This window comes from Lissotriton helveticus, chromosome 1_1 (assembly GCF_964261635.1).
Source record: "Lissotriton helveticus chromosome 1_1, aLisHel1.1, whole genome shotgun sequence".
In the NCBI taxonomy this organism is placed as follows: domain Eukaryota; kingdom Metazoa; phylum Chordata; class Amphibia; order Caudata; family Salamandridae; genus Lissotriton; species Lissotriton helveticus.
Window position 1 is genome coordinate 1,365,386,605 of NC_136057.1, and position 26,898 is coordinate 1,365,413,502.

General features: G+C 45.4%; 1 protein-coding gene and 1 long non-coding RNA gene across 3 annotated transcripts in view; one reads left to right on the forward strand and one right to left on the reverse strand.

The window, feature by feature from the left end:
• LOC144824486 (uncharacterized) overlaps nt 1–26,898 on the reverse strand; it is a 365,120-nt gene that overhangs the window by 272,164 nt on the left and 66,058 nt on the right. The gene's annotated exons all lie outside the window — the stretch shown is intronic.
• NPTXR (neuronal pentraxin receptor) overlaps nt 1–26,898 on the forward strand; it is a 244,917-nt gene that overhangs the window by 213 nt on the left and 217,806 nt on the right. Inside the window, exons 3-5 of one of the 2 annotated variants that reach the window (XR_013608974.1) lie at nt 82–139; nt 238–303; nt 400–1,399. The gene's annotated coding sequence lies outside the window, so the exon portion shown is untranslated. Of the gene's footprint in view, nt 1–81; nt 140–237; nt 304–394 lie in introns of those variants that run through there. The other variant, XR_013608973.1, reaches the window with a different exon arrangement.

Genomic DNA, 26,898 nt, shown 5'->3' on the forward strand with positions numbered 1-26,898 from the left:
GAGATTGCCACGGCACAGCCTCTAACTATCCATTCATTGTCCCATGCCCACTCCATTTACAGTGCTCTTCATTTGTTACAGCACAGGGCACGTCCATCATCGTACCCCCGTTATCAACTGAGCACAATGCCACTGAAAGGTAGGACGCTAAAGTTTCTAAGAGCGTTTTTGTGTTTTTGACCGAGCTCCTCTCCACACAGTTTCTGATTGTTTTACACCTTCTTCGTGTGTTCACAGCTGCACAGAACTACACGGCCCCATAAAAGAAATCAGATAGCTGTCACCCTGTGGCTTCAAACTAAGGTATTTTAATTAGAGGTGTACTTGTTCAGTCAGTTTAAAATCAGAAGTATTAGAGGTTCCTCACACCGATTTTTAATTTATGTATCCCCAGTACAGGACAGACTCCAGTCCAGGTCCTGAGGAGAACCCCACAACACATCCACGGGTTCGAAACGCGTTGACAACGTGTTGGAATATAATTTAGGAAGGGCACACTAGGACTACAATTGTGGATAAAGCCTACCCTTGATTGTGACCCCTGTAAACAACATGTTCCAACACATGCAAGCAAGCAGGCCAGCTAATGAACTCATAGGCCCCTTGCTAGCTTTCTTTTTGTTATCAAGACTGGTGCCTCAAACATTTAGTGAAGATAGGCATTCTCTGTCTGTGGTGATGTAAATATGGTGTAATTGTAAACATGTCTTATTTACTATGTTTATAATTTTGATTTTGTGAATATTGTATTAGATGTGAATTTTGTGAATGTAATGGTGTTTAGTTTCAGACATGAATAACTTTTCTTAAAAATGCAAAACTAAGTAAAAATACTGAATGAAAAGTGTGTCCACTTAGATCATTTGGGTAAGTGGCACTGAAGTAGGATTTTTCGAACGGTCTACCTGGCCATCTGTTTCGTTGATAGTACCCAACTTCCAGGCAGTAATGCTGCACATCCAACAATGGATGATTTCCAACCAGCTTAAATTGAATCCTGAGAAGACCGAACTCATCCTGCCTGGTACTAGCCCACTATATTGGGGCCCCCACTTTTGGCCAAACGAGCTTGGTACTCCACCTAGCCCCTCGAATTCGGTAAAAAGCCTGGGCGTTACCATTGATACTGACCTCTCCCTAAAAACTCATGTCGGCTCCATCATCTCTGCCAGCATGTTTCAGCTACGAAAAATTCGTAAGATCTCCCATTTATTTTCCCACGAATCCCTGGTGCAAATCGTCATCTCTCTCATCCTCTCCCGCCTGGATTTTTCCAATTCCATCTACTGGGGGCTACCCAAGTCCCTCCTCCAGCGCCTCCAGCTGGTGCAGAACCAGGCAGCCAGACTTATTTGCAGAACCCCCAAATGGCAATCCGCCAGGCCTCTCCTGGCCAAGCTGCACTGGCTACCTATTGAACAGCGAGCTGCTTTTAAAAGAGGGAGAGGTGTGGCGCCGCGGCCAGGGCGACTGACGCTGGAATCTGGGGACCACGGTTCGATCCCCGGCACCGGCGGCAGACTAGCCCAGCACCATGTGACTCTGGGCAATAGCTCGCTTAATCTTCCCGACGGCCCCCCAGCGCCTAGAGACCCTTACGGGTGATTGTGCGCTTTACAAATGTGGACTTTACTTTACTTTACTTTACTTTTTAAAATTGGCTGCCTGGTATATAAGGCCCGGCAGTCTAAGGGCCCGGCGTTCTTAGAATCCCTCCTCAACCCCCACTGCCCGGCTCACAATCTTCGCTCTGCCCATCTCCACCTTCTCACTACTCCGACGGTCAAACTAAAAAAACTGGGCGGCCGCAGATTCGGCTTCCTGGCACCTAAACTGTGGAATTCCCTCCCCTCCATATTAAAACCTCTGGCTCCCTGCTAAGTTTCCGAAAGAGCCTAAAAACTTGGCTCTTCTCAAACCTCATTTAAACTCTGACCTCCACCCTCAATCTTAATCACAGCGCCAGGAAACCTCCGGTGTCAGCGCGCTTTATACATACAGCATAAGATAAGATAAGAGGACTGCTGTTGGTGACCACCTCTACCTCTGTTGGCCTTTCCTCCTCGAAACTGGGTTTTCCCCTGGTTCTTGTTCTGGCACTACTGAGGGGTTTGAACCCTCTGTTGAGGCCCCTTGCGTTGGTTGGATTTGTAGCGACGCTTAAATTCTTTTTTCTTCTCCAACCCAAGCGCCTTGACAGTGTCCAACTCGGTTTTCATCCTAGTCATCTCTTCGTCAGCGTGCGTGCCGAAGAGAGAGGAACCAGAGAATGGAAGATTCAAAATGCGTTGCTGAGCATCGGGTTTAAGGCCTGTCAATCGTAACCAAGACGACCTTCTGGCACATATTCCATGCGCATACGAATGCGCTGACAGCACTGCGCCGTCCGCCGCTGTGCTAATCATCTGGTTCGATACCAGACAGCCCTCTGTCAGTGTCTCTTCGAAGTCTTTCTGGTCTTCTTTTGGCAGCTGAGATTTGAAGCGCTCCATAGAATCCCATAAGGCTCTATCATATCTGCCTAAAAGTGCGGCTGCACTGGAGACCTTCAGTGTAGAAGCGGCAGAGTTGCAGACCTTGAGACCTCACGAGTCCTGGGACCTGCTGTCTTTATCTGGAGGAACTGAAGAGGTAGCAGTGACCGCATGTGTCTTACGTGCTGCTGCTACGATCACCGAGTCTGCAGGGGGATCAGACTTAACAAAGACCGGGTCAGAGGTAGCTGGCTTGTATTTCTTTTGGATGCAAGCTGGCACCGCCTTAATGGTCGCTGGAGACAGGAATACGTCCATGACAGGTTCCACAATCCCTGGAACCAATGGAAGCAGTGGACTAGATGCAGACTTCTGGCGAAGCGTCTCAAAAATCACTGTTGTGGTGACCTGGGGAACAGACATTGCAATGTTGAGTTTCTGAGCACCCCTCTGCAGGACATCATGGTACGTATTAATGTCACCAATCGGTGAGACTCTAGAGATAGGGCTATCCGAAAGCGCGGGGGAATTATCCCTCTCTGAAGAGTGGTCAGAGGAGGTAGAAGAAGTAGACAGTGTTCTCCTACTTCTGAGATGATCACTGTGCCTCCTATCCTGTGATCTGCTTGGGCGGTCCTCCCTTCTGGGGGAACGGGACCTAGCAGGCCTCCTCACAGGTGATCTCTCAGCTTGGACTCTGTCCCTGGGAGGGCTGTGTCTATCCGCTTCTTCAACCAGTCTTTGAAGAGGAGACCTGTGCAGAGGACTGGCATACTCCTGCATCCGCCTTGTAGCCCCTGAATCCCGCCAGTGATGTAATGGCTGATTCCATCCCGGGGACAACCGCAACTCAGTAGAAGAAGGCTCCGTCCGTCGCGAAGGTGACTTGCGGACAGGGTTTCTAGCCTCCGGAGAGGCTGACTTTGAAGAAGCTCGCCTGGACGAACGCGAGGATGAGTGGCGGGATGCTGACTCCGTCACCAGAATCACCGATCCTTCTCTGGATCTCTCTGAAGCGGGCCTCGACGTCGGTCGGAAGTCCCTCGACGTCGATCCTTGCTTCCTTGATTCTTGTCGCTTCGACGTCGGGTGCTCTGACGTCGACAGCCTCGACGGCGAGCGATGCCGGTGATAGGCTGATGAAGATCGGTGATCCCTCGACGTCGAACAGCGATGTGCAGCTGACAATGGAGCGCTTCTCTCTCTCGACGCCGAACGTCGCTGGGACGACGGCGGAGCAGCCAATCTCAACGTCGAGGGTCTACGCGACGACGGTGGAGGGGTATTGGGCACCTTCGACGCCGAACACTGACGAGACGACGACGGAGATCTCATCCTCGACGCCGATCGACGCCTGGTTGTCGACGGCGGAGGACTCTGGGCTCTCGACGTCGATCGCTGTATCTGCGACGACGGAGGTGAGCCTGCCCTCGACGCCGAACGTTGTGTTGACGACGGCGGAGGGTCTCTGCTCCGCGACGCCGATCGTGCCGGGTTGACGACGGTGGAGGTGTCACACATCTCTACGCCGATCGTCGCCTGTTTGGCGACGGCGGAGGTGCGATGCTCCTCGACGCCGATCGTCGCCTGGTTGACGACGGCGGAGGGGTCTCAGTTCTCGACGCCGATCGTCGCTGAGTTGACGATGGCGGAGGGTCTTGAATTCTCGACGTCGACGACGTACCTGAATCTCTTCTTCTCGACGGCGAGCCCGCTGTCGAAGGTCGTTTTTTAGATAAATGACCCGCCGGTATTTCTTTTCTCAGCGCCGAGGCCGACGCTGAAGCTGAAGGGTGTGAAGTCTTGTCCTTAGAAGGTGTTCTAGACCTCTTGGAGCCCTTCTTTACGGAGACCTTCCTCTGGATGACCTGTGAGCTAGGCCATAAATGCGAATTCTCTCCCTGTCCTTCAGAGTACTTCCTGACAGGGTTTTGCAGTGAGGACAGGTCCTTGGATCATGTTCTTCAGGCAGACAAAGTATACAGACTGCATGGTTGTCTGTCTTGGCCTTCTTGTTACCACAAGAAGGGCAGGCATCAAAAATAGAAGGCATTGTGAAGTAGAAAATGCCCAAAAAACTGTCAATAAAGACAGAATATTACTTGACAAGGTGTAAAACGTCGAAGTAAGACAAAAAAGTTGTGGAAAATGAAGTGAATTTCTGACAGAAATCAGAAATGAGTGGAGCTGTGTTACCAGGATCCTTCCTGAAGGAGCCGGAAAGAACAACTGACCTAACTGTCACCCCTGAGGCATGGGGGTCAGTTTATTGCTATGCAGCTACAGGTTAGCTTTTCAGTCTTTTTAGACTGTGTATTTGCAATACAGCCTGGGAGCTTTCTATGCTTTCAGTGTTTTATGAGAATTTCTACTGCTTTCTGAGCATTAAAACAGTTTCTAAACAAACTTTGTGTTGTTTCTCATGTTTCTAATGCATGTTATTCATGTATGGAGGAAATTCTTTACAGCATGATTCAGCTCTAGTGTTTATTGGGCTGCAATTGCTTATATATATATATATATATATATATATATATATATATATATATATATATATATATGGTTATATATATGTGGGGCACATATAATATAGTGTTTCCGGGGTCCCGCGCATGGGCGGGAATATTCTAATGCTTATGACTTTGATGAGGATCCCATGGAAGAGAAGTCACGTTCCTTAATGTTTACATCCCAAACACAGATCAACCCTCCATTTTTAGGTTTTGCCTGGCGAAAAGATGCGCTCTGCGCATCTTTTTCGCGCAGGCGAAAACCTGATGAGAACTGTAGTGTGGCTTTGGGTCGGCCCTCGTCATTCATTGGCTGGCTCCATAAATGGAGCCTAGCCATTGGACGAGGGGCCTGTCCGTCAATGCCGGACCAGATTCGGGGGCGTTCCCGAGATTCTTTGGCTTTTGCCGACGTCACGCGACGTCAGCCGAAAGCCGGGAACGCCCCCGAATCTGGCTTTACTCTGTGGGCAAACACGAGGAATTGTTCCTTTCAGGTCATTTGCTTTCATTGCCCCCAGGCTATTGGGATTCTGCGGTGGTTTCAGCGTGCCGGAGCTTTTGTCAAAATGTTTCTGCTGAGTTGCTTTGTGCCGCAATTTCTTCATATAATGATCCTGTTGAGTGGAAGAAATGGCTCCGAAATGATAGGTAATCTCGCGCTTAATTTTCTTTTCTACCCGAGTCCTGCAAGTGACTTGGCTTGCAGGGTTGCGGCGCCTCGCCTCTCGAGTTCAGCGGGGGCAATGGATGGCTTCTCCTTCTCGTCGGGGACTTTCTGCGTCTCGGTTTCCCACAATTTCAACTGTATGGCGAAATGCTGACGAGAGAGTAAATTGTAGTGGGCTGCCTGTGTTAATCGTCGGGGTAATTCGAGGCTTGTGTATAAGGAGCCGGGCATATTTGTACACCGCCTCTGGCCGTTTCCGTGCTTATATTATGATATATTTAAATTCTAGAGGACCCCATTACTCTCAGCTGTAAAGCCAAAGTGCCTATAATGCACCAATATTGAAATCTGCAGTAGTAGCGCGTAGCGCGATGTTTGCTTCTACGGCAGGCTATGGGAATGGTTCATCTGCTCCTGTGCTACAATGTAACACCAAGAGGACTGACGTCAGAAGAGGAGTCATTGTGAGTGGCAAATTGTGAGACCCGTTTTAATTGGGTGGGCAGGCAGGCGCGAGAGGGCTGTATATTTTAAATTTAGTAACTGGCTGGGCTGCTCCACTGCTGTGCGCGCGCGGGATTTTGGTAGTGCAGTTGAGCACGCTGCTTCCATCTGTTGCAGCGGTGGCGGCATAACGGATCCCGTGGGCAGCTCGAGCTGCACCCTCTGAGGCTCAGCCGACCCCCAGCGCTGCAGGCGGGTGACTCACTCGCCCCCGTGAGTCTGCTGCTCAACTTTAATAAATGTAATTCTGCGTAAGTCAAATTATTTTATTTTTCTGTTAATTTATAATGAAGAAACTGAATAATCGGAGCTGGAATTGAATCATACATGGCGAGGCCCGTGTTTTACAGATTTGCCGTGCCCCGCCTGGCCTGCCTCTGTCCGAGTTTACTCTGGGTATTATAGAAGAGCCCGGATTGCTCTCTACAGCGCTACAGGCATGAGTGATCCATGAGCGGCGCCTTGCCTGCAATTTTCCTGCGAAGTGTGTGCCATCAAAGGGGCTCCCCTTTGATGGCCAGCAGCGTCACACACCTCGCAGATTGGCCCCAGATAGGCAGAATGACGCCGGGCGGCATCTTTGTTTTTCTTTGCAGCGCTGCCATCAGCAGACTTTCTGTGCCGTCTGACCCGACCCTTTCAGTGTTGTGGGTAGGGTCATGGTAGAGGTTGTTGGTTTGCAGCCTGCTGGGCCCATGCCTTCCTAACCCCCCACAGATTACTTACCTCGGATTGTTGTGAAGAATCGATTTGCAACTCTTGCCCTCCAATCACATATGGTTTCAGGAACTGGCACAGTGTTTGTTCATTTTCCCGATCCCGGGCCTTTTTCGGTCAGCAGAGCGCCCAAGCGTTTGTGTGACCTCCAGCCCAAACTTGTCAAGGTTCCAGTCGAGGCTTGTGACATCCCCCATCCCAAAAATCAGAAGGCCGTCTGTACTGTAGAACCTGGGAGACAACCCAACCCAGCGCGAGGATGAGGTCAGCCAGCAGCAACAATTTGGTAGGGAGCAGGGATAAATGTGCAGTGCGCGCCATGGCAGATGACAGCTAAATTCTTCAGAGATCGGAAAACTGCTGTCATTAATTTAGGTAATGCGTATCAATTAAAACTGAAATACCAAACTAGTGTAACATTTTGTTTACAACAAAATTAATTTCTACTTATAGATCAAAAGGGTATAAACAGGCCAACCCTGAGATAAGACAGCTGTTATTTGGTATAGATTACCTGCTGAATTTTATTAAATGCTACTAAAACATGTTACAGGAAGGTATGGTATGGCAGAAAAGGGTGCAGGGCAACTTCACAAATCATACCAGGTGTGAGTGGTGTATTTAATCCAGGTACTACACGCACTTAATACAATTTTTTTTATCATTTTGTACCATACATTTTCTTAAACCACTGTGCCTTATAAAGTATCACTGAAGGCATTGCACAGGAGATGTGAAAATCACTTATACTTGACTTGAAAACAGAAATGTTACTTGTGTGTACTGAGTACTTGGCAGCTATGTTTGGGCCGCGCCAGTGATGGTCGGGTGACACTGATAGTTGTGACGGCGATAGTGTCACTCATAGTCATTGAAATGTCACTCATAATTGCACTGAAATTATGAAAATGTCACACGTAGCAATCTGAAACCTTGGCAGCTATGTGCCCGTATGTACGTCAAAGGCTTCTTTCTAAAAGGAGATACAAATCATGGCTTTTAATAGCGCCTAGTGAAGGGTGGCGCACTTACATTGTTGAATATATCTTATAACTAAATCTTCGATACGGAGCGTTAGACATCAGCCCCTTTGTAACTGGCTGATGCGTGTGTATACAGGAGCAAACACATACTTTTAAAGCGCCTTACGAGATTGGTGTGCTTATATTTTACCGAAAATTGACATTACTGAATATTTATATTTATAATTTCACACCAGAGCAGGAGCGTCTCGTCTGAACCCAAAAACATGGCTTTTAATACAGCACCGTATGGAGGTCGGGAGTGTAACATTATAAAAAAATAGGTAAATTATAAAATAATCCACATAAGCCGAGGGTTGGACCACAACACGATGCCTTTGTTTACTAGAGACCAGAAAACATGGCTCCACATAGCGCCTTATGGAGGTTGGTGCATTTATTTGACTGAATATTGAAATTCTAATTTCATAAACTGCGACGTGCGCACTTATTGGGATGTGTTTGTTTAAATATAACCAGTCTTTTCTAAACTCATCTATACGTTGTTGACTTTAGTAACGAAGAAGATTCAGAGTGCAGAGGCAGATTCAGAGTGCAGAGTGCAGATTCAGAGTCAGAGTGCAGATTCAGAGGCAGATTCAGAGTGCAGAGTGCAGATTCAGAGTCAGAGTGCAGATTCAGAGTGCAGATTCAGAGTGCAGATTCAGAGTGCAGAGTCAGAGTGCAGAGTCAGATTTCAGATTCAGAGTGCAGATTCAGAGTGCAGATTCAGAGTCAGAGTGCAGATTCAGCGTGCAGATTCAGATTCAGAGTGCAGAGTCAGAGTGCAGAGTCAGAGTGCAGAGTCAGAGTGCAGAGTCAGAGTGCAGATTCAGAGTGCAGATTCAGAGTGCAGATTCAGATTCAGAGTGCAGGTGCAGAGTGCAGGTGCAGAGTGCAGATTCAGAGTCAGAGTGCAGAGTCAGAGTGCAGAGTCAGAGTGCAGAGTCAGAGTGCAGAGTCAGAGTGCAGAGTCAGAGTGCAGAGTCAGAGTGCAGAGTCAGAGTGCAGATTCCATTCCGAGTGCAGATTCCGAGTGCAGAATGCAGATTCAGAGTGCAGATTCAGAGTGCAGATTCCATTCCGAGTGCAGATTCCGAGTGCAGAATGCAGATTCAGAGTGCAGATTCAGAGTGCAGATTCCATTCCGAGTGCAGATTCCGAGTGCAGAGTGCAGAGTGCAGAGTGCAGAGTGCAGAGTGCAGAGTGCAGAGTGCAGAGTGCAGAGTGCAGAGTGCAGAGTGCAGATTCAGAGTGCAGATTGTGTGGGTGACTCTATGTGTGTGTGGGTGGCTTTGCGTGTGTGGCTCTGTGTGGGTGTAAAATGCAATAGGTCATGCATTTGCGAGCGATTAAGCTATTGGCATTGTAAATGACAAGGCCATTTATTTAACGATTACGCTATGGGCAATGTAAATGACTGCCATTTATTTATGATTTTTTTTTAAAAACACCCCCAAAAAAATGTCATGAGCAATGCCAATAGCTCTACCTTTAATATTGCCGAGACCATTGCATTGTAAATGCTTGTTTACACTGTCACCCTGCCTCGGAGACACACATTTCTCAGTCAGTCCCTTCAACGCTCAGTTGGAAGTTGCCAAAACCCATTTTTGAACTTTAGACACGCAAATATCCGGTTGTATATTATTAGATATGTTGAGTAGCCCATCGAGTCTGTTTGTGTTTTTCCTTTTGCTTTTCATGTTAAAAATGCGAACTCGAGCAGCGGAAAACCCAGAAAAAACGTGAGCAGGCGGACTACTCGCTTGTAAAAAGCTTTCTGAACTTCCTAGTCAACTGCTATTAAACGCGTAAAGTGTATACATGTTGTATATGGTCGTTTTTAGGGTGTGCAGGCAAAAATGGGGGTAAAATTGGGGTCTGCAGTGCTACACGGTGAGCTCTCCTAGATATCAAGTGTGTATGTTACTGTTTTAAACACATTTTTGGTCTGGCAATAATTGTCAGTGTGGAACTAATTAAGTTCTATCAAGCCCTGTGTGTGTTGAGGAGGGCCCCTCAGTGTTACACATGCTTTTACGGAGGTTTAGGGACCTTGTTGCTTCACTGCTGATTGGGCTCTGAGACGGCCATCCTGCCTAGTTGCCTGTTGTGAATGGGTATAAACAATAAACGTCCGATTATGGTGCCGGTTGGACCTATCCCCCCTCAAGAACACAAAGAACCTACTGACATTTTCTACCTGAAATAGACCATCTAATTTGGAAAGACCACCCTGTGTCCTTCCTGATTTTATTTTCACCCAGTCACTAATCTCAAACTTATACTCCTTTCTCTCCATGCTCACATTTGTCCCCTTGCCTCCTACACCATTTCAACCTTTCAGCCATGCAGGGACCAATTTAGTACCAGGTAAGCATCACACATCTATTGAAATGGGGGTCGCAGTGTGTGGGGGGCTCGCAGTGTGTAGGGCTTGCAGTGTGTGGGGGGGGTCGCAGTGTGTGGGGGGGCTCTGTGTGGGTGTGTGTGGAGGGCTCTGTGTGGCTGTGTGTGAGGGGCTCTGTGTGGGTGTGTGTGTGGGGGGCTCTGTGTGTGTGTGTGTGTGGGGGGGCTCTGTGTGTGTGTTTGTGTGGGGGGGCTCTGTGTGTGTGTGGGGGGGCTCTCTGTGGGTGTTTGCGTGTGTCATTTGCGAGAGATAAAGCTAGTTGCATTGTAAATGACAATGCCATTTATTTATGTTTTTAAAAAAAAACATAAATAAAAATAATGTCAAGGGCAATGCCAATAGCTCTAACTTTAACAAAGGCAAAACCATTGCATTGTAAATGCTTGTTAATAGCTTGACACCCCTCCTGGCAGCCGCTCTGCCTTACTTGATGATAGTTGGGGTGTACTTCAAATGCTTGGCAGATCTCACTTTGGGCAGGTCCCATTCCACGTTGCGCTCAGCACCAGCACATAAATTGGTGGGAGCTTTTCATGCATGGGTTCATCAATGGGGCCTTACTGATTGCTGGAGGGCGTGGAACCCTGGGGTCCGGGTTACTCTTTCCGATCTGGCCATCATGATTTGGAAGTGCGCCTGGATGGTGTGCTCTGTTGCGATGCAGTGTATGAACGGGTGGTAGATGTGGAGTGTTTGGCAAGAACTTATTCCCACCACTGCCCCTTTCTATGTACTTTCCGTTGATCCTCTTGCAGATCTTGTGTCCCTACTTGGTGGTTGGGCCAGGCCATACTTGATGGCATGGTTTTCAGGGCCTTGCTTGGTGAGACGGTCACTAGTTTATGGTGGGACAATGCGGGGTCAGCGTTGTTGGTGGGGATTGAATGGGAGGCCCTGAAGGTGGTTGTACAAGGCTATTGTATCTCCAATAATTAAGGAGTGAGCAATCAACTGAATGCGGACATTAGGCAGCAAGTGGCTGTCCTGGATGGTCTGTCTCCGGAGCTAGCGGAAATGTCAGAGGGCAAGGAATTGTTACTTGCTGAAAGGGAGAAAATGTTTGCACTGGTGGAGCGCTTGCGGCAATATTATTACAGGGCCTATATTTTAAAGGCCCACGCGGAGAGAGATAATTCGGGGAGTATGTTAGCCTGGCTCATCTATGAAGAGACAAGGGGGCACACTATCCTCCAGATTCGTGCCTCAGTGGGCCAGGATGTGTTTACGCAGGAGGAAGTCAATGCTGCTTTCATGCTATATTACTATGAGCTATACTCCGTAGGCACTGAGGTTAGTAAGACGAACATTTTGCAATATATTGCAGATTCCTCTCCTTCGGTCTTAAACCCCGTTGTGGCAGGTGGTGCGCTGTTCAATTAAGGAGATGGCTCGGGGCAAGTTCACTGGGTCAGACGGGCTACTCATAGAGTTTTTTGCCACCTATTCTGCTGCACTTGCCCCTAAACAAGTGGATTTTTTTAATGGAACTAAGACGCAGGTGCTCCTCTGCCCTCTTTGTGAGAGGCCACGATTGTATCTCAAGAAGGACAAGGACCCAGTGCTAGTTGATTCCTACCTCCCCTATCTATTCTTAACCTGCATTATAAAATCCTGGATAAGATCATGGCGAATAGGATTTTGCCCTCTGTTGGTAGATTGATACACCATGATCAGACAGTGTTCATTCATACCGTAGCACCTTGCCTAATATCCACTAGCTGATTCCCATCATGTGCATCCTAGAGCGCCTTCTGCCGGATTCCCCTGCATTATCCGTTGACATTCGGAAGGTGTTCGACTCCCTTCATTGGGAGTTCTTGTATACTACTTTACTACTTTACTCGGGATGAGGTTTTGGCTTGCATTTGTTAAAGGGACCAAGTGTCTATATTCCCAAGCTAGAGGCAAGGGTTAGAACTGGGTCTGTGATATTGGAGGCGTGTGCTGTGGAGCGGGTCACCAGGCAGAGATGCCCGTTGTCGTTTCTGTTATGTGCCTTAGTTTTGTACAGCAGTTTGGGCACTACCGTGGACTGCAGAAGATGGGAGATTGCCTATACATTTCCTTATATGCAGACGGCATATTGATGTGCGTGGCAAGACTTCTGACTTAGAGGGGGTGGCGAAGGCTATTTCTGCTTTTCAATGATTTATAGCATTTGGAGTACCCTACCTATTTCAGTAAGTGGCCGGATAGCCAGCTCCAAGATGGGGCTTCGCTCGTGGCCCCTCTATTTGTTCACAGCTGTGCCAGTGGAACTCCCAGAGCGTTCTTTAGGGAAACTGATAGCATCCTTCTCAGAGTATATTAGGGGTCCTTGAGACACTAAGTGGCCTTGCAGAAATTGCGGCTTCCAGTAGATGAGGGTGGAATGGCTGCTCCAGATTTTGAACTTTATTATCCAGCCACCCAGCGACATTGGGTGGCTCGGTGGTAGTCAATTATCTAGGATGCTGTGGGTCACCAGGAACTCGGGGAGCCTTCCAGGGCTCATTTGACTTGGATTCTGCTGAGGAGTTCCATGCAGTTGTGCGGTCCGCTTGCTGATCGCTCAGTGCTGGCAACACCCAGGAGGCTGGGCTGGTCTGCAGCTGTGGATCGATGCAGGGCTTACTATAATGGGTGACCTGTTCACTGGGGGGAAGGTAGCTCCTTTCTGGACATGCAAGAGACGCATGACTTCCCGATGGGACACTTCCATTTTCATGGGGCACTGCTGGGTAAGGTCCGCGTTTGGGGGAGGATGGGTTCCGCAGAGCCTTTGGAGCATGCCTGCCTTCGCTATCTATTTCCCATAACGGGGAGAATGAAGGTGGTCACGCCGCTTCTCTATAAGGCTCTGCTAAAGGGGATTGAGGTGACCCTGTCTCAATTGCACCAGTGATGGGTGGTGGATTTGGGCCGCACGTTTGATGACTCAGCCTGAAAGAAAGCCCCGGCCCTCACCCCAGGGTGTCTTGTAAAGCTAGGTTTAGATGTATCCAGTTTTATTTCCCACACCGGGCATACCTCACCCCTCGGCACATTAATGCCATGGTGCCTTCGGTTTCATCTGCGTGCCCCCAATGTAGGGTGACCAGAATTTGAATGCCAAAAACCGGGACATTTCACGAAAATAGAAAAAGGACTACAGTTTTATTTCAAGGGAGTGCACAGAATGACAGCGCTCCTCAGCAGAGAATTACAGAACAGGCCCCTAGAATATGAATAAAATGCTATTTTTAAACCCAGAAGCTTGCCTGTTAATTAGATTGCTTTCTCCAAACTACTGCTAGCTATCCCTGCTTTGTCAAACATGAAAAAAATATCTCCTGCCTTTTTCAGTAGACCCTCTCTAAAAACTGGGACAGGAGCTAAATTTCCTGAAATTTGCCCGGACAGCAGGTGAAAAACAGGGACCATCTGGGCAAATCCGGGACGCCTGGTAACCCTACCCCAATGCCACTCAAATGACGCTGGCTTCTACCGTATAGTCTGGGCCTGCCTGGGGTTGGCTCCATATTGGGGCGTTGTCCTATAAGTTATACGTCAGGCCGCAGACAGACACTTTGATTGTTTCCGCACAGTTGTGCTTAATGGACCTTCATACACAAAGCACAGCCCGAAAAGTGACAGACAGGTTTTTCAGACGTAGCGCTTATTCCTGCTCATAGGCAATTGATGATGATCTGAAAATCTGCTGATGGCCTGACCAGCATAGATGGGGGAAGGAGCTGTCCATGTGAGCGGACTGTAAGAGGGAGGTGAAACAGAAGGAGGAGATCAACGGAGTTTGTAGGGCCCTGAATTTGCCTGCCTGGGGTGCAATCGTTGTGGCTTGCCCCAGAATTGATGCAGAGGGACAGGTTCTAGCTGAGGAGGGGATTTCTGCGTTTCCCTCCCCAGATGCTGGTGCGCCCCTGTTGTCGCATGCCCCTGCTTCTGTTGTCTGATCAGGCGCTGGCCTGGTACAAGTGGTGGAAGTGGGCAGGGCACACAGTGTTACTATTTGTTACTGTGGCTTCAGTTTTATGCCACTCCAGCAGATTAATGATGATGATGGGGAAGAATTTATGAAGCGCAACGAATAACCTAGGGTGTCTAGGTGTTGCCCTTAACACATACTGAACAAGACGAACTGAGCGTGAGAGTTATGCCTTAAACAGTAAGGTTTTTAGGCCCTTTCTAAATTCCTACAGGCTGGACTCTTTTTTTTAGTGAGGTCGGCAAGGAATTCCACAGCTTGGTTGTTGTGGCCGTGAAACTCTTGCCACCCCACCTAGCCATGGTAACTCTTGGAAAAATGATGTTTCCATGTTCGGCAGATCTAAGGGGTCTTGCAGGTATATATGGCTTAAAAAATGTTGTCAGTTGCATTGGCCCTAAGTTGTTAAGTGATTTAGAGGCAATGCAGAGGGATTTGAATTCGATCCTCTTGGCTACCGGTAGCCAGGGAAGATGGAGTAAAGCTGTGGAGACTGATTTGAATTTAGAAATAACTAGAAGTACTCTTGCTGCTGCATTCTGAGCAGTCTGTAACTTTTGAAGGCTGCGCGTGGGAGCACTGGAAGAAAGAGCATTGCAATAGTCCAATCTTGAGGATATCAGCACTGGTACCACAGTTTTCCTCAGGTTCATAGGTATTGCCGGAAGAATTTAACATAAAATTTTCAAAATAAAAAACAGAGTTGATTTGTGCTTCAAAGGACAGCTTGGTGTCAAAGACAACTCCTAAATGTTTGGCCTTGAGCAGTGGTTTAGGTAAAGAACCAAGTTGGACCGGCCACCAGCTATCATTCAGAATGAGGGATTTTTCCCCAGCACCAACACCTCAGTCTTTGATGAATTCAGCTTCTGACAATTGTCTGTCATCCAATTAGCTAAATGGCTCATACAGTAATGAAAGCTAATGGCTGTCTGGCTGGATGGACTGCTCACCAAGACGATAATCTGTGTATCGTCGGCGTAGGATACAAGGGCAAATCTGTAACTTTTTACTAGTCTGACAAGAACGATAACATAAAAGTTAAAAAGCGTTGAGCTCAGGAAAAAACCCTGGGGAACTCCGCAAGGCAGCATAAAAGAAGATGAAACAACGCTCCCCAGTGCCACCTCCTAGGACCATTCGGACAGGAAGGAACCCAGCAGGGAGAGCGTCTTTTTCCTGATTCCGAAGGAAGCTAGACGGACCCGCAGCAGCCCACGATTAACCATATCAAAGGGCGCTGACAGGTCCAAAAGGATCAGAGCTGCGTTCCCCCCACTGTCTAAGGTCTGCCTAAGCTCCCCCATAGTGGTAATAAGGGCTAAATCTGTACTGTGGTAAGCACAAAATCCAAATTGTGAGGAATCCAGAATAGAGTCATCATTGATAAAAGAGGATAAATCGATATTTATTATATTTATATTATATTTATTTTATATTATAATTATATTAACGCTGGGGGCTACTGTGCCAGCCTTTCACTAATATTGCGAATCCGTAGATTCTGTACTTTTCTGCATGTGTTTGGCTCCTATGTCGGTTGCTGTCTCCCCGACTGCACTGGCCAGCCTTCTTATACTGGCAATGTAACATTGTTTGTTTGAAAAAAGAAATACAAAATATTACAAAAAATGGCTGCGGCAGTTAGTATTTAATAACTAGTACAGTTATTAGACAGGGTGAGTGCCCAAAATATCGAAATTAAAATATCGATATACAATAATATCGATGTTTTCATTTCGAAGGACAGAATATCGACCTTAAAGTAAGTAATATCGATGTTTTTAATATCGAAGTTAGTAATATCGATATCAAATATATCGATGTTACTAATATCGATATTTGTATAATTTTCATGTATTTTGTTAATAATTTTATATGTATATTTTAATTTTGTGTTTTAGTACCGTAGCGGGTTGTGGGTTTATAGGGGAATAGGGTGGGAAGTAATTTAATTATAGTAAATTAATTATTCACTTTTATTAATTATAAACACATTTAATTACTTTTATTGTTTAAGTTGTGTAGCGGGTTGTGGGTTTATAGAGGAATAGGGTGGGAAGTATTTAAATGTAATTAATTAATAATTAATTTGTATTAATTGGTACTGATAATTAGATTATTGTTAATTAATTATTAATTGGAAATTAATTTTTATTAATTGGTAACTACTTTTTAATAATTGGTAATTCATTTGTATTAATTGGTAATTACTTGTTATTAATTGCTAATTAATTTTTAATAATTGCTAATCAATTTTTAAGACTTGGTAATTAATTCTTTATAATTGGTAAATATTTGCACTTATTATTATTTTTTTGGTATACAATCAGTGCTTAATTTGTAAAATAATAAGTGCCGGGGCTCTCGTAATAAAACCACTGGCAGCTTGCACCACACATTGCCCCTGCCATGCTGCCAATGATAGTAACAACACGAATACTAAGCATCACACTCCTTCAACTGTGTCGCAGTCTGGTTTATGTGTTTATTTATTTATCATTCTTATCGAGCATAGACACCTGCTTCAGTGGCTGGCAGCTCAGGATGATGTGCTGTCCACCAAACATAGTTCCACAAAGCTGTACAAAGTCCTAAACGTGAATCATCATGGTTATATGAGCAGCGACGAAAGACTAGGCTGAACGCGTTCAGGAAGGCTCTTTTGTTGAGAAACTATGAGGCAGTCACGAAGTAGTTAATACTAGATGCATGCCACCTTTAGTCCACGCTGCCAATTTGTTTGATGAATATTGTTCTCTCTGATAAGACTCGTTCACTCAAAAGTAATCTACAATTTCTGAGGCACCTTTTGAAGATGAGCTGCATCCTGTGTATAAGTGTATGGTACGGCGGCGGCTACTAGGCTAAGCAGGCAGTGCATTATCATAATCGAATCTTGTGAAGCTGGAGCTACCACCACGGTGATGACCATCACGCCACCTTGCTCCCCCCAAAAAAGCAGCATTGGTTTGGCAATGGGCATGGCATATTGGCATGGCTACGCGCGCCTGCGACTACTTAGTACTTGCTTACCATCCATTACTCGTGGTGGGCCAGGCGGCTGGGATACTACTCTGTCTGCCTTTAGTAACTAATTAGGGCTGGGCCTGGTGCTGCTGCTGTCTGCCCTCAACGTCGTGGGCTGACATAAATGACTCATACGGTGTCGGTGTGCTAGGGAGTGGCAATCTTTCAAAAATCTGCCGCACAGCCCCTACCCCGGCAGAACCAAAATCCAGTCCAATCAGTGTCCCACCCACCTGCAAAACTGAACTAAGGGCCGCCATCAACATAGCATGTGAACAGTACTACTGCATATGAATCACCTCTTGGCTCAGGCTCAGTCTCACGGCTAGATGAAAAACAGTATCCTACCAAGTGCTCCCCTGCGCTTATCGCTAAGAGTTATGACATCTGGTTGTTGAGTGGCGGTGGGGGCCGTGATATTCAGCTGCTCACCTGTCCCTGCCTCCCTGCTCTCCTCTTGCAGGTAGATATGGTTGCAAAAGGGCGAAGCCAAATAGGATTTCAGCTTGCACGACTATGATACAGTTTTGAGACGTTCACCTCAGGGCTGTAACGGGGGTAGAAGGGGCAATGAATATGTGTGAGTTTCTGGACTTAGGGGCTAGAGTGGCGTCTTTGAAGCTAAGGACCGGGTTCGAGTCTCGGCAGCAGGGTCAAACATTCTGTGATTCTGGGCAATTTACTTACTTTCCCTGTGCCTAATAATAAATGTGTCCGTCTGCAATGCAGCTGGTGCTTATGTAAAGCGCTCTGATTATAACCTTCAGGTCTAGTACGAGCTACATAAAACTTCCAACAACAAAAAAATACTACAGAGGGCTATTATTTTGCTTTACTCCATAGGCCGGCCTTCCCCGGCGTAGCCTCTCCTAAACTGGTACTGGGGTTACTGTGCTTGTAAACACTGGAGCCAAATAGTGCATCCCTCAGAGTGAAAATCTGCAGCACGTCTTTTAAGAGTTACTTTCAACTGGCAGGCTATATCATCACGGCAACATGTGACGTGCAGCAGATTTGTATAGACCCGGCCCTGATAATTAAGTGCCGGTGCTTAGCACCGGAAAGCACCGGCACAAATTAAGCACTGTATACAACATTAGTTAATTGTTAATATTTGTTAATTGGTAATTATTTTTTATAATTATTATGTTCTTGTTATTATGTTTTTTAAATATATTTTTAATTGTTCATTAATATTAATACATTTTTATTAATTGGTATTCATTATTAATGTATTGTTAATTAAGTATTCATTGGTAATTATGTTTTACATTATTTTTTGGTATTTTTAAATAGTTTATAGTTATTTAATATTTAATTCATTACTATTTTAATTATTTTTAAGTATGTTGTTTTTAACTTCTACACTATCCAACACTTTCCCTACTGTTGCACTCACTGGAGTTGGAATAGTAATGTTTACCCCTACGCTATCCAAAACTTTCCCTACTGTTGCACTCTCTGGAGTTGGAATAGTAATTTTTACCCCTACGCTATCCAACACTTTCCCTACTGTTGCACTCTCTGGAGTTGGAACATTACTTTTTGCCCCTACGCTATCCAACACTTTCCCTACTGTTGCACTCTCTGGAGTTGGAATAGTAATTTTTACCCCTATGCTATCCAATACTTTCCCTACTGTTGCACTGTCTGGCGTTGGAATAGTAATTTTTACCCCTACGCTATCCAACATTCTCCTTACTTTTTTAAATTTGTTTTACATTTTTATTTAATTTGTATGTATATTATCATTTTATGTGTATAGATGTATTTGTAATTGTTAATAATTTTAATTATGTATAAGTTATTAACATAATTATTAAACGTTATTAATAATTAAGTGTTTATATTATGTATTACATGTATATGTTTATTTCTTTGTTAAATTAGGTATATTAATTATTAATTTTAAATAGTATAAATATGTTTAACTATATTTATTACATTTATAAGTATTATTTAATTTATTTTACATATTCTTTTTAATTAAAAAACAATGTTTTAATTATGATATTTTTGACATTTGATTTTTTTCTCTCGATATTTTTGTAATTACCTTGTTGGAGATAGGATGTCGATATTATTAACATCGATAATTTTGTTGCGATATTTTTGTATGGCGATATTTTTAGTATCGACATTTTGTCAGACATTCATTAGACAGATCTCATCTAAAGACACCTCTCCAAAATAGACTTGTTTCCCAAACTTGGAGTTTCCCCATATGCATGATTTCTCTCCAAACCAGTATATTGAAGTCAGGAGGCTGTTAAAAGGAGACTGAATTTACTCTGTAATGACACAGGATTACATAGAATTCTAGTGGCCATTATCAGGACATAATTGCTTTCCATCCAAGTTATACAATCTTAGCTGAAGGAAAGGGTATCTTAGTGTCAAAACCGGTAGAACGTGTAGAGTGCATGCTCGTTTGGGCCTTCAAGGGTTTAGAAACCTCTTCCTAAATCTAACATTTAAAAAATGCTAAGATAAACTGTGTTCTGTTGCCTAAAGTATGTCTACTTTGAGACAACCCCTTTCTGCTTGGCCTGCAGAATGTTATTACATTGAATTATCCAGAAGCAGGCCTTTACTGACTGTTAGTGCCATATTTCTACAGAGTTTTGGTCATCACGTTTTGAGCATTCCAGTATAGTGTGACTCTTACATATCACATAGCTAATACCTTGGGAACTTAGGGCCTGATTATGATGTCGGGAGGAAAACCATCCGACAGCTCGTCGGAAGATTTTCTGCTAGACATCAAAGATTTCCATCCAACCGCCATATTACGACACAGGAGGTCAGAGAGAAACTCAAGGGGGATTTCCGCTCCGCTTCCCATGGGCTCACAGAGCCCGTTGGGGTGGCAGGCAGAATAGAAATCCCAAATTGACAGCGGAGGTAGCCTTGGCTCTGCTGTCGGGATTACGCTGTTAGTTTCCACCAGCCACTTTATGGCGGCCCGCCAGGCAGGCAGAAAGTGACTTTGGGGGCCCCTAGCAGGGTCCCATTCCCACCTGGCCCTCTGCTATGGAGCCTGGGGGGCACCTATGATGCTCCTCAAACATCCATGCATGGTGCCTGCCACACGGTGCATGGATGGTTTGAAAGTGTATTTTCTTTAATGTGGTTTGTGCTGCAGCCCGCAGCACAAGCTGCAATAGAAAACACACACTTTATGATCACGTTGAAGGCAATCGCATCGTAATGATGGCAGTGGGAGCGCGGACTCTTTGTTGGGCAGTCCCGTTTCTGCTACGGTGTCGGCTGGGCGCTCGTAATTAGGCCCATTATATCATAGACAGAATATCAAGTGACAAAATATTGAAATATGTATAGATTTTCTATGCTTAACTCCACATATAAGTGCCTTCACGATATATATATATCTTTAAGTTATGTAGATGTGGAGGTAAGAATAGTAACTCTATGCTTTCTCTACATCTGCTATAACTCACAAGCTGCACTCAGATCTCTGCAGCAGGTGCATTAAGTTGCTGAGCTACGTCATGAGCTATCCCACTCCCCCCTTTTGTGAAGTAAACTGGAAGGTGAAAGCGGCTTGTTGCACAGCGGGATGCACAGAAGGACAAGCAGGAAATACATTTTGAGTGGGAGTAATAGCTTTCTGTCACAGCATTTGTCTTTTTTCTGTTGATCGCTGTCTCTTCATCTCCGCCACTCATCTCTAGCTTTCCCTCAATCTCCTGCTCACTTTCACATTCCTTTTTCCATCCCGTCCTTCCGTTTCTCTCTTCCACACAGCCTGTCCCTTCATATGTCTTTTTGTCTGTCTATTTCTGGGATGGTGTCCAACTTACATTAATTGGAGCCAGGCTTTCAGGCCATCTCACAAGATAATTTTACATGTAATGAATTTTAATGGCATGTGTGCGTGCGTGTGTGCGTGTGTATATATATATATATATATATAGAGAGAGAGAGATTTACATATTTTCACACAAAAAAAACGAAGGTTACAGAGATGTAATAGATAGGCTCAGATTTTACACACATAAAACAATAGAAATTTAGCAGACATAGTTATAGTGATCTGAAGAAACTGTAACTCGTGCTCTAAGGTAACTATAACTCGCACCCCCACCATGCACATTTTTCTCAGCAATAGTTTTATTGCAAATGTTGCAGTGATATCATCAATGATGTCATAGAAGATGTCATGACTGATGCATAATGTGGGGGTAATTAGCAGTGCATGGTGGGTGCACGAGTTATAGTTACCTTAGGGCATGGGTTATAGTTACTGGAGATACCTATAACTGCTGAATTTCTATGGTTTTGTGTGTGTAAAATCTTAACCTATCTATAACGTTTTCGTAACCCTTGTTTTTTTTAGTGAATTTCTAAGGTTTCTTTAACTCTATTTGCTAACTATAATGTCCCTGTAATCTTTGTTTTTTTTCAGTGAATTTCTCGTTTTTTTAGTGCTATTTCCCAACTATAAGGTTCTTGTAACCTTTGCTTTTTTCAGTAAATTTCTAGGGTTCCTTTAATGTAAAATAATATTTAATTGCTCTCACTTCTTATGCGCAGTATGGAGGTATACGCAAAAGATGTGCCTCTAAATGACTGCCTATTTTAAACAAATGTATTTATTTTTTATGTCCAGTTTTATGCTGTTTTATATATACTGTATTTATTTGTTTTTCAATATTTCATGGGGTGCAACTCATGTCATGCTTTTTTCTTTGGTTATTTTTATGGCATACAGGCACAATAAAATTAATAAAGTAAAGTAATATTTAATTAAAATACGGTAATCCAACCTTTGCCGGGCACGCCCTTTGGCCATGCGCAGGGGGGTTGGACACAGGGCCTGGCCTGTGTCCAACCCCCAACATACAGCCAACCACCAGGCTGCACACGGCCTTTAGCTTTCTGCAGTGGGGGTTGGCCGCAAGGCCTGGCCTGTGGACAGGCCCTGTGGCCAACACCCTGAAAGCAGTCAACCTGCAGGCACCCCTGGACGCTTTTGGCTCCAGGTTCCCCATCCCCTGGGGCCTGGTGCATTTTTGAAGGAAAGGGGGCATATATCCCCCCTCCCTGGTCCATTTTTGTCCCCAGAGACCCCATCCTATTGGGTCCGGAAGCATATTTCATGGGGGGGAGGGGGGGGGCATAGTGAGTCTCGTGCCTTCAATAATATAGGGAACGGTGGTAGAAGTTGACAAATACTCCCATTAATAGAGAACCTGAGAAGCAAAGGAGAAGGTTCATCACTGCACGAATGAAAGCCGATGTACTGGCGAGTTGTTGTAAGTAAAAATTATTTCTTTAATTATTTCTTTAATGACTAGACTAGTTGACACATTTGAGTTGAATTAGAAAATGCATTAAAAAATAGGTGTTTGTATTTAGAAACGTACACAGGTATTTATGATTTTAACTGTATATTTATTTTTAGATCACAGATGAATTGTTTTTAACTGATCTGTCCTGAAGAAGGTGTATAAACAACTTAAAAGACACCGAAACACGTCGACAAAAGGACCATTATTAGTATTGTTTTATCTTTTTTGTACAATTGATGGTATATTTTGTGTATGTGAATATTGTTGTATGCCAGAGTATAGATGCATCATGTTAGAAGACAGACAGTGTAGAACAATATAGTATGCTCTCAGTTGGTCATACTCAATATTGTGTTGTTTCTTATTTTATTGGATATATTGTATAACTTTTAAATAATATTGATGAAAAAAGAGTCTTTTAATAAAAACTAACACACTAAACCTACTTTTTTGCATTTGAACAAATCTTTAAGTTGTGTCATGGTAATCATTAGATGGTCAATTTATATTATGGAATTTAAATGAGTGACACAGAAAGGAAATTCTTTTTGTTTATTGTTTACATTACCCAGTCCTTTCTGGTCTGTTTGGGGAACTCTCTCTTTTTTTAGGCAAAGATTGTTAATGCCTCACTGCTTTAAGGCTCTATCCCAGACTGTCTTAAAGTTGGACAGGTCACCCCTATTCTAAAAAAAAATACTGCAGATCACACTGTCCTACACAACTTCCACCCAAACTCCAACATTCCAACTCTGGCAAAGCTCATAGAGCAAAATATCCATGTCCAGCTATGTAACCACATAGAACAATTCCAACTACTTGACAACTTTCAATCTGGCTTCCGTCATGGTCATAATACCAAATCCGCTCTTACTCACATTGGGGATGATGTGCTGAGAATGCTGGATCAGAATGATTCCTGCCTTCTGAGACTCCTCGACCTATCCTCAGCTTTCGATACAGTTAAAAATGACTGCTTACTTGACCTATTGGAATACTGGATGGGGCTCTCAGGGCTCGTCCTAAACTGGTTTGCCTCTTTTCTCCACAATAGAACTCAAAGGTTCAAGGTTAATCAGTCGCTATCTAATCCCTCACTGGTCACTCTAGGGATACCACAAGGATCCACACTCTCACCAACTCTCTTCAATCAATCAATCAGGGGTTTTATAAAAGTGCGCTACTCACCCGTGAATGTCTCAGAGCGCTGGGGGGAGGGGGCAGCTCCGAATTAGTCAAAGAGCCAGGTCTTGAGGTCCTTCCTGAACGTGTGCAGGGTTGGGGAGTGTCTGATGGTCACGGGGAGCTCGTTCCAGGTCTTGGCTGCGATGTAGGAGAAAGCTCTCACCCCTGCTCTGTTCCTGCGGATGTGAAGGACTTCTGCCAGAGCGAGGTCGGCAGGGCGGAGGTTCCTCTCGGGTATGTGGAAGGAGACTCTCTTGTTGAGGTATTTGGGTCCGATGTTGTTGAGGGATTGGTAGGCGTGAGTGAGTGAGTTAGTAGTTTGAAGGTTACTCTCTTCTCGATAGGGAGCCATCGAGAAGATAGGGTATCTCATAGGTGCGGGGTAATGTGCTTGTGTCGTGGTGTTCCGAGGATGAGTCTGGTTGCGACGTTCTGGATGGTTTGGAGTTTGTGTAGAAGAGTTCTGTTGATTCCAGTGTATAAGACGTTGCCGTAGTCTAGTCTGCTCGTTATGAGCGCGTGGGTGACGGTCCTTCTGTAATCAGGGAGATCCATTTGAAGGCCTTGCAGAGGATGCGCAGGCTGTTGAAACTGGTGGAAGTGACGGAGTTGATCTGGCGGTTCATGGAGAGGGAGGAGTTGAGGATGATGCCGAGGTTTTGTGCGTGGTCTGTAGGGGTGGGTGGCTTCCCGAGGGCAGAGGCCACCAGGTGTTGTCCTAGGCGGAGGTGCAGGGGCCAAGGATGAGGACCTCGGCTTTCTCTGAGTTGAGCTTGTTTTTCTCTGAGTTGTGCTTCAAGCATCTTTCTTTCATCCACGCTGCAATGTTCTTCATTCCTTCGTGAAAGCGGAGTCTGGTGTGTTTGGGGATCTTTGTGAGTGAGAGGATGAGCTGGGTGTCGTCAGAGTAGGATACTATGTTGAGCCCATGCTGTCTGACGATGGTGGCGAGAGGGGCCATGTAGATGTTGAAATGCGTTCAGCTGAGCGATGATCCTTGGGGTACTCTGCAGTTGATGTCAGTGGGTTCGGAGAGGAAGGGAGGGAGTCCGATCCTCTGAGTTCTGTCGGAGAGGAAGGATTGGATCCAGTTGAGGGCGGCTCCTTGTATCCCTGCGTCATGAAGTCTGGCTGCGAGCGTGCGATGAGAGACGGTGTCGAAGGCTGCGGAGAGGTCTAGGAGGATGAGGGCCGCGGTGTGTCCCTGGTCGAGTAGTATGCGGATTTCATCCGTGGCGTTGAGGAGGGCATTCTTGGTACTGTGGTCATTACAGAATCCAGATTTTGAGATGTCAAGGATGGAGTTCTCCTCGATGAAGGCGGTCTCTCGGTGACTTTGGCCGCGAAGGGGAGGAGAGAGATGGGCCTGTAGTTTTTCAGGTCTGTTGACTTCTTGAGAAGGGGTTTAACCTCTGCCCACATCCAGTCGTCTGGGAAGATGCCAGATCGGAAGGAGGCGTTGATGGTCCATCCTAGTTCGGGTGCGATGGTGGTGGCCTGTGGAATATGTGCGGTGGGCAGGGGTCAGTTGGGGCCCCTGAGTGGGTTTTCTTCATGGGCGCGGTGATGTGCTCATTTGGTTGCCGGATTCCAGGTTGTGACGAATGGCTTGTCTGCAGTGGCGAAGAGGGGGGTGGTGTCCGGCATCTGTTCGCTGAAGTTGTCGTAGAAGGCCTGGATCTTCAGATGAAAGTAGTAGCTGAGTTTGTCGCAGAGTTCCTGTGAAGGTTTGATGTCCGTGGCTTCGCTGGGGGGTTTGGTGAACTGCTGTATGACGTTGAACAGTTCCTTGGCGTTTGCCACGTTGGTCTGGACTTTGTCTCTTATGAAGTGTGATGTATTCCTATAGGTTCTGTATCAATCCCCCTATTCCTGACCCTGTTCTGGTTAACAATTAACTAGCAGCCATCCCACGATGCAAAAACCGTTATCTGATTAAGCCACACCACGGCACAGGAACGCATTATCTGATTAGGTCATAACGCTTGCCATCTAATTAGGCAAGCACTATTCCTTCAGCCCCTGATAAGGCATACGGAGTTCTCAAAACAAATCAAACCTATGACAACCTGGGAAAATCCCTGCGGCCATTGTTTTGATTTCACCAAGAACTTCAGTAAAGAATGTGCTAACGACCAGTTCGTATGACATCCTTATTGACGTATCTATGTCCATCCTTACGTCAATCTCGGCACCTTACAGGTATAAATATTACCGACATTGCCTTAAGCAAACACACGCGGTGGTGACGAGATCGGAGCAGCGACTCTTGCCGAAGAGGCCAGCACAGAGCGGACCCCGCTGGCGCTGCCCTGCCTTCCTGACGCGCTGAGAACGAGACGCTGCTTTCTCCTGCCGAGAAATCCAGCTCCGGCGCTTCCAAGCAGCCCTTGCAGGCAGCCTGGAATATCAAGACCAAAGACGAGAGATACCAGCCCTCAACCATTCTAGATCTCAGGTACAGAACTGAATAACCCCTTACAGAGAATTCTTGAGTCAGTCACTTGGCAAAACAAACCTAACTTAAACTGCTACTTATCTACTCCCGTCCACGTATTAGGCTTAGGTCAGGTACACCGGGGTAGGCGTAGTTAGAAGCACCAGTTGAGTACGATTAGTCAAATGTATATATGTATGTATCTATTTTATCCATTTTAAATATCATATGGCTTAGAAACCATATCAACGCTTTCACAGTATTATTTTATACTTCTGCTTTTATTGTATGCACTTTACTTAACCATAAGTATTGCAATAATATTGATTCATTTCTCTTGTACGAGAAAAGAGACTGATCAATAAATAACATCTTTTATTGAACACGCCCGTCTCTTCCTTTTCTCTACAATCTGGTGAAACTAAGAATGCACTGAACTGACTGAGTAAAATAAGTTGTCTTTTGTTTTCACACGACTCTAGAGATACACTCTTGATTAGGGGAGAGCAAAGTTGTCATGTTCTATGGTTGTCAGAAACTAAATCCCTTCTTGTCTATCCAGGGAGGTTAAAATCCTCCTTGCCTATTCGAGAAAGTTTCTAGTGAACTCTGAGCTAGCTGGCAAACCCAAAAGTCTAATATCGTCAATAGAAGACC